The following is an 8,964-nucleotide window of genomic DNA, read 5'->3' on the forward strand; positions in this document are numbered from 1 at the left end:
AAAAAAAAAAAAAAGAGACCTGTTTGTAAAGAAAGACATTTTGGGGGGCGCCTGGGTGGCACAGCGGTTAAGCGTCTGCCTTCAGCTCAGGGCGTGATCCCGGCGTTATGGGATCGAGCCCCACATCAGGCTCCTCCGCTATGAGCCTGCTTCTTCCTCTCCCACTCCTCCTGCTTGTGTTCCCTCTCTCGCTGGCTGTCTCTATCTCTGTCAAATAAATAAATAAAATCTTTAAAAAAAAAAAAAAGACATTTTGGAAAAAAAAATAAAGATAATAGGTTGTGTGTGTATAAACCTATTGCCAAATAACAATACCTCATAATTGCATAGTTCTTTATCATTTTCAATAGGATTTTCACTTTTTTACCCTAAACAAGTTAACTTTATTATGATTATTTTTCTGCTTTCATTTTACAGATTTTTAATAAGTTGAAGTTCCAATAAGATAAGTAAGCAGTAACCCCTAACTGTAAATATCTTAGAACCAATGAGGTGACAAACTGAAAATTACTAGATTCTAATTTATTTTGGAGCTTACAAGTTATGCTCTCCACTGGAAGCTTTCTTCAACTCCATTCAGAATGTGGTAAGAAGTCAAAATTTAGTCAGAAGATAGCTCTTTCTTTGCTCATTTCTTATATCCAAGTCTGCACAATATTGAAGCAGTTTAAAGACATCATTGTTACAAAACTAAAAGGCAAGCTTCGGAATGGGAGAAGATATTTGCAAATGACATATCGATAAAGGGTTAGTATCCCAAATCTATAAAAAGTTTACCAAACTCAACACCCAAAATCAGATAATCCAGTTAAGAAATGGGCAGAAGGGGCACATGGGTGGCACAGCGGTTGAGCGTCTGCCTTCGGCTCAGGGCGTGATCCCGGCGTTATGGGATCGAGCCCCACATCAGGCTCCTCCGCTATGAGCCTGCTTCTTCCTCTCCCACTCCTCCTGCTTGTGTTCCCTCTCTCGCTGGCTGTCTCTATCTCTGTCAAATAAATAAATAAAATCTTTAAAAAAAAAAAAAAGACATTTTGGAAAAAAAAATAAAGATAATAGGTTGTGTGTGTATAAACCTATTGCCAAATAACAATACCTCATAATTGCATAGTTCTTTATCATTTTCAATAGGATTTTCACTTTTTTACCCTAAACAAGTTAACTTTATTATGATTATTTTTCTGCTTTCATTTTACAGATTTTTAATAAGTTGAAGTTCCAATAAGATAAGTAAGCAGTAACCCCTAACTGTAAATATCTTAGAACCAATGAGGTGACAAACTGAAAATTACTAGATTCTAATTTATTTTGGAGCTTACAAGTTATGCTCTCCACTGGAAGCTTTCTTCAACTCCATTCAGAATGTGGTAAGAAGTCAAAATTTAGTCAGAAGATAGCTCTTTCTTTGCTCATTTCTTATATCCAAGTCTGCACAATATTGAAGCAGTTTAAAGACATCATTGTTACAAAACTAAAAGGCAAGCTTCGGAATGGGAGAAGATATTTGCAAATGACATATCGATAAAGGGTTAGTATCCCAAATCTATAAAAAGTTTACCAAACTCAACACCCAAAATCAGATAATCCAGTTAAGAAATGGGCAGAAGGGGCACATGGGTGGCACAGCGGTTGAGCGTCTGCCTTCGGCTCAGGGCGTGATCCCGGCGTAATGGGATCGAGCCCCACATCAGGCTCCTCCGCTATGAGCCTGCTTCTTCCTCTCCCACTCCCCCTGCTTGTGTTTGTGTTCCCTCTCTCTCTGGCTGTCTCTATCTCAGTCGAATAAATAAATAAAATCTTTAAAAAAAAAAAAAAGGAAATGGGCAGAAGACATAAGTAGACATTTTTCCAAAGAAGACATCCGGATGGCTAACAGACACATGAAAAGATGTTCAGTTTCAATCATCATCAGGGAAATGCAAATCAAAACTACAACGAACTATCACCTCATACCTGTTAGAACGGCTAAAATAAACAACACGGGGAACAACAGATATGTGTGAGGCTGTGGAGAAAGAGGAATCTTCTTGCACTGTTGGTGGGAATGAAAACTGGTACAGCCACTTTGGAAAACAGTATGGAGATTCCTCAAAAAGTTAAAAATAGAACTACCTTACAACCCAGCAATTGCACTACTAGGTATTTACCCAAAGGATACAAAAATACAGCTTTGAAGGGGCATATGCACCCTGATGTTTACAGCAGCATTATCAACAATAGCCAAATTGTGGAAAGAGCCCAAATGTCCATCAACTGATGAATGAATATAGAAGTTGTTGTATATATATAGAATGGAATATTACTCAGCCATAAAAAAGAATGAAATCTTGCCATCTGCAATGACGTGGATGGAGCTAGAGTGTATTATGCTAAGTAAAATAAGTCCGTCAGAGGAAGATAAATGCCATATGATTTCACTCATATGTGGAATTTAGGAAACAAAACAGATGAACATAAGGGAAGGGGGGAAAAAGAAAGGAAAGTAAACCATAAGAGACCCTTAACTATAGAGAACAAACATAGCTGTGGGAGGGGAGGTGGGCAGGGGCTAAATGGGTGATAGGTATTGAGGAAGGCACTTGTGGTGAGCACTGAGTGTTATATGTAAGTGATAAATCACTAGATTCTACTCCTAAAACTAATATTACACTATATGTTAGCTAACTAGAATTTAAATAAAAACTTGAACCGAAAACAAACAAAACAAAACAGAAGACATCATTGCTGACCACTTTCATTTCATGGACATGGGAGAACATGATTTTGATTCTAGATTTCGAGAATTTGGTTTAGATTTTGAGAATTGTTCCATGATATCATTTTAATATAGCTACATAGATTAGAATAATGATAAAACAATAGTTGACCATAAGTAACTGTGTGAATTTCCCCCATATATTTCTATAGGAAAAGGCATTGCAATTTATTTCTTTTCTTCTAAATAGCTGAAAAAACCACAACTAATAAACTTAAACCATGTATGTATGTTCTTAGGGACTCTGACAGAGAAAAAATGAAAGTTGGATTGGAAAGCATTTTAAACGCCATAGAAGTGAAGGTCTCTTAGACACATGTAATGAGAATGAATGAAACAAAAAAGATTCTTTTATTCACTTCCGTATTTGTTAAACATTTTTTTATACCTATTTGTGTCAGGGACTAGAGTGGCTGCAGGGGACACAATAGCCAGCTAATAAATGAACAAAAGACCATAGTGTCTGCCTTCACAGTACATAAATTTTGAATAGGAGAGGTTAATTAAATAATTAATAAACACAAAATTTCAACTCCATCCAGTGCTGTGTAGTTCTTATAAGTGCCTATAACAGAAGGACTTGAGTTCAGGTGTTGAACTTAAAAGACAAATATGAGTGAATTAGAAAAATAGAGGAAGAATACTCCATTTTACTTTTTAGAAATACCACGATCACAGCAGATTCACAAATGTTTCCACCAATGCCCCTTTATGCAAAGGAGCATTAATTTATACCCCAGAGTCCTGGGGACACAGCCAAAAGCTTTTCTCCAAAAGCAACATCTCAGTGCCACAAAGTACTTTAGACTAGGATGACCTCACATTTCAGTTTGCCCTGGGTCATCCTAGCTTATGCCTCTTGTCCTGGCTTAAATTTTTAATGGCTCACAGGTTTACTCTTAGAATGATGTTTGTTAGGACAATATATTATACTGTCACCACTTCTCTACACTCATATTTTATCCTAAATTTTCACTGAAACATTTCACTCAGTGCTAAAATAAGCCTGTGTCATTTTATATACAAGTAAGCAACGAGTTAAGATAATGCTCAAGGGGAAATTATTAGTCTTAGAAGAACCGCAATTTGAGAAAAATCTATTTCAATGGACTATTTAAACACATAAGTTAAAATTGGCTTAAATAGTCACAAATAATATAGCCTCATCCCTGACGGTTCCAAAAGAAAAGAGATGGATGCAATTGACCATACGTATAAGAATTCTAGAAACAGAAAACAGAGAGGACAAGGTAGCTACACAGTAATTAATGACAAGGCAATGTGAATTTCTGTTATTAATTTTTAAGATAGCATCTTTGTGTATTTTTATTAACTTCCTACCTCATTTCACAATCACTAATTTATTGTCTTATGCATTCATTCAAGAAATATATTCAGAGTGCCACTGTGTATATCAGGCACTGTTCTGCTCAAGGTATTGGGGACATGGTGGAGAGTAACAGAAAAAAAAAAATCTGTCTTCATAGACCTTGTTAGTAGTATTTGAAGACTTTTATATTTAAGAATAAATTATAGAAATAGCTAAAGTTAAGTGGTAGCATACTACATATGTGAAGACAGAATCAATACAGACAAAAAGAGATCACATAGGCAGTATAGAAAGAAGCTTACTATGACTAAGCCTTAGGCTTGTCTTTGGGCTTCCCAAAGCCAAAAGGAAAAAAAAAAGAAATTCAATTAATTATTACTTTTTCCCCTCTGGTATGGGAAAAAATCCTCAGAAGATACAGGATTTTCGAGCAACAATTTCCACACACGCACACACACCACAAACACAAGAAATTGTAAATAAAAAACACTAAGAGAAACTGCTTAATGATTCCAAAGTTCAGGTCCTCAGAACTAGTATACATATAATAAATCATAAAACTTGGAAAAATACAAATTCTTGGGCACTTTGCCTAATATAATGCTTCTCAGGTAGTCCTGAAATGTAGTCTGATCGGGAATCCCAGAGATACTGAGCACTATTTTTAATTTTTTTTAATAAAAATGAAGCAGGTCTTATGTGGTACGATCTATTTAAACACACAAATTGTTTTTCTACAAATAAGAAAAAATGAAGATAAAATAATACATATATATAATTATATATAATGTATATAAGAAAGATTTTTTAAAAAAACCAATTTATTACATAAAATTATCCTAAATTATGATACCAAACCAAAAAAAAAAAAAAAAAACCAATAAAACCCTAAAAGGGACAAATACAAATTTGTTACTAGTAAGAATACAGATGTTAAGATTCTTAAAGGAAGCATTATAATCTAAAAATATGCTACATTAGAATTCATGAAAACCATGCAAAGTGTATTTCTGAGATGAAATAACAAAACATTTAAAAAATCGTTAATATATTAATTACATTGATAGAACAGAAATAGCTTTTTTTCAATATTAAAGAGATAAAATGCAAATTAATTATAAACTAACAAACAAAACACTGACCTGCTCACATATGTTCCACTCACTTACAACCTACAAAACCAAAACACCTACATGAACACAGAGTTTAAAGATGTTTTATAAATTATTATCGGCATAAATGACATCAGTAATTTAGTGCTTAAATGTGTGAGGCACAAGAGCTTTGTATACATAATTTAATTTAAAATTAGGTATAAAGAAACTACAGATCACTGTTTTGCTATTTCTAATTTTCAAAAAAATCAAAATGGTAGAAACTGAATTTAAACTTACTTCTAATAGTCTTCAAAACAAGTACTGATTATCAATATGCTCTGTTGAACTAAGTCTATAAAAAACTGGAGATAATAAAGGCAAATATGTGACTAAAATTGAGAATATTCTTTTAAAATATAACAGTGAAAAGATGACTGATAAATAAAATGATATGAAAAGAATATAAACATAATTCTTTAAAATGCAGATAAAAAAAGCTGAAAAAAGTATTTGTGTTTAGTTACTAAAGTCATTATCTTTTACATATTAAAGTTCTCACACACTGATATACAAGAGATACATATTCCATTAGAAATATTTTTTTAATTGAGGACATAATATAGGCAATGCTATTGCAGACATATTTAGCCTGACTAGAAGTTATAAAATATGCAAATTAAAGCAAATTTCATTTCTGCCTATATAAGATTTTTGGTGAAATGAGTGGAATATCTCTCATATGTAACAGTTAGGAGTATAAATTGTCATCTTTTTCTGAAAGTAGGTTAGGTAATATAGAATCAAATGTTTGAAATATTTTCATCATAGTTTACCCAGTGATTCCACTTCAACTAATTTGTCCTAATGAAGTAATCTGAAATGTACTTGCATTGAATACAAATAAAATGACTGTAGCCCTGTTCATGATGATGTAAATGAGATGAAGTGATTTTCATACAATGAAAATAATCTAAGTGCACAAAAAGGGCAGAAAGTTAAAATATCTGTTGCATATCCATAGGCAGTAATTCCCTGTAATCTCTCTAAAGCTATCAGCAAGATTATGTAACATTTTAGAAACATAATCATTTGTTAATATGTGAAAATAAAAATATTTAAAATGTTGCACAAAATTACTATTTGGAGAAAAAAATCCATATAGTAGTTACAGTGTATCCATATTTTGAGGAGAAAATAAATATACACTCAGACTTATCAACTCAGTACTGGAAGTAACTTTAACAATTCTAATAGCTGTCTCTGAGAGAAGGCATATGAGTAACATTACTTTTTTCTTTACACTTTTCCGTATTTCTCATATGTCATTATAGTAAATATGAAGTAATCTTATAATCAGAGAAATTCTGAAATAGTCTTAATAAAATGTCTTATCTGTAAAATGGTTAATCTTGTAAGAACACCATGTCTGTGTTCTTTAGCCACATAAATATGTATTTCAATAATATAAGCAGACGTAAGTGACACAGAAGTACTCAGAGAACTGGTTTTTAAGTCTCTTGAGGAATTTTAATCATCTTTATATGTGATTGTTACCACTGGTTTATCGTTAGATAAAAAGAGGCACTGATGATTTGGCTGTCATAAATCTTCTCTATATTTCTTTTCTAGAAAGCATGACAAGAAGAACATTGCTCATCAGTATTAGAAATGTCAATGAAATGGTACATAGTAAAATAATCCTCTTCCTCTTATCTCTACAACTTGGCCTACTTTAAAGAAAAACAAAAATCACCATAAGCATGGAGATAAACATTAGGTATGAATGTCTTATAAAAACATAATATACATCCTTTCAGAATTCAGCTCTCAGTAAATTTCCAGTGTTGCTCTCTCAATTGTGGGCAGGATGTGTTTTATTAAACAGCCATATGAGGTGTAAGAACATTTGAGAGCAAGCCTTCACAATGTTTTCCACAGCTAGCTGATGTACAAACCTGCTGAAGGAGGAAGGAAATTGGGTAACAGTTTATGTTCTTAAAAGCCATTAGGTCTGAAAAGATATTATCCTCAAGAAAAGGAAATAGCAGCTGAGCAGCTTACACTAAACCCGATTTTGTTTTTCATGGTACAGTTGGCTTTCCTTAATGGAGAAGACAAAAAATCTTCTCAATCTCCTTCTTGGGTTGTCTATAACCCAAACTTATGTTTATTTCTATAAGAGAAAAACTGGCACAAATCTACTTTTCCAAATGATAAACCTGCATTTTCAATGTAGTTACATTTAATCAACAGTTTATGTGAAAGCACATCCCAATAGCATATCGGAAATCTTTCCATACATGACAATATTCGTAAGTATGCCGAGAAAGACCTACTGTTTGCTGAACAGTAAGATGAACCCTATGAAGGGTAGGGAAGAAATATAAGACCCGACTTCTACCTTCTGTGGGATTACAATTTATCTGAGATGATACTAATTTATTGAATGCTTGCTTTCTTCCTGGAGATGAGCTAGGCAATTTGAAATCACTTAATCCTTAATAATGCCTTGAAATACATCTCATTATCCCTATTTTACAAATGAGGCCACCACGTTCCAAGAGGTTAAATATCTTGCCTAAGGTGGTATATTTAGTAAGTAGCAAAGCTGGGATTTTTGGGGACTCTGTCAGATTCTAAAACCATAAGTTTTTAACATTGCGAAACTATCTTATCCAGACAATTCAGACAGGTTTCCACTGTGTTACTGCATAATGCAGGTCTTTACTAGTATTTCTGCTCTGCTAAAAATACAAGACATTTGAGACTATTCTCTTACCTCTGGTTAGAGACATGGGCTTACTGAATCTTAAATAATAAAAATTTTAATTTATGTCAAATTAACAAACACCATATATTTGCATATTAAGTTTTATTATACTCTCTGACTTGGCATCTAACTCTTTCTTTAATTTGTGAAGACTATTGTTTGCTATAAATCAAAGCTTGAACCAAAATTCTTTCAACATCCATCTCTATCCTCATATATTATTGTCACCACTAAGATTATTTAATATACCACTTGTTGAGATTCCCAAATTTCATCCACAAGAAAATAATCTGTATTTTAAATGAGTTATTACATATGGAATTATTGATATGCCACAAAATTGACAAATTTCTGCAAATGGATATGATTCCTTTTTTAATGACTTTTTTTCTGATGAATTACGTATCTAGGATTTACTAATAATGGCATTTCATTGTTATTCAATATGGTATCATTTGCAATCCTTTGCTAAAGTAATTCTATGAAAGGCGTTTTTAAAATTGTATGAATAGGAGATTTACAAAGGTTTGGGTAAATCACAATAGAAAATTTCCATCTATTCCAATACCCTACCAGTACTCAGGATGTTGACTATGTTTGGCATTTACTCACCAAGTTTAATGTTTAGTACTTGAAACTGTACGCTGTGTAGGACAAACATATTGCTTTGTGATAAAATACCAAACATTTACTAAACCCTTCCAAAATGAATGGGTAAATCCAAATTAAAGGATACTGCTTCAAGATCCTTTGAAGTTTACATTCTGCATTCCTCTCCAAAATGGGTAATTTAAGTAGTTCTCAGTTATGTTCAAAAGGAGAGACACAAGTTCTGATTCCAGTTTATGTAGAATTAAAAATCAATTTACATAATGATAGGATGTCATCTCTATAGAAATATAGATTTGTCAATTGATGACTTACATAATTTGCTAACTTATGGAAACAAACAGTAACATACTAATTACCTCACACATTATATCAAAATAAGTTATGAATTAAAATTTTCTAT

This window comes from Ursus maritimus, unplaced genomic scaffold, assembly GCF_017311325.1.
Source record: "Ursus maritimus isolate PB19 unplaced genomic scaffold, ASM1731132v1 scaffold_5, whole genome shotgun sequence".
In the NCBI taxonomy this organism is placed as follows: domain Eukaryota; kingdom Metazoa; phylum Chordata; class Mammalia; order Carnivora; family Ursidae; genus Ursus; species Ursus maritimus.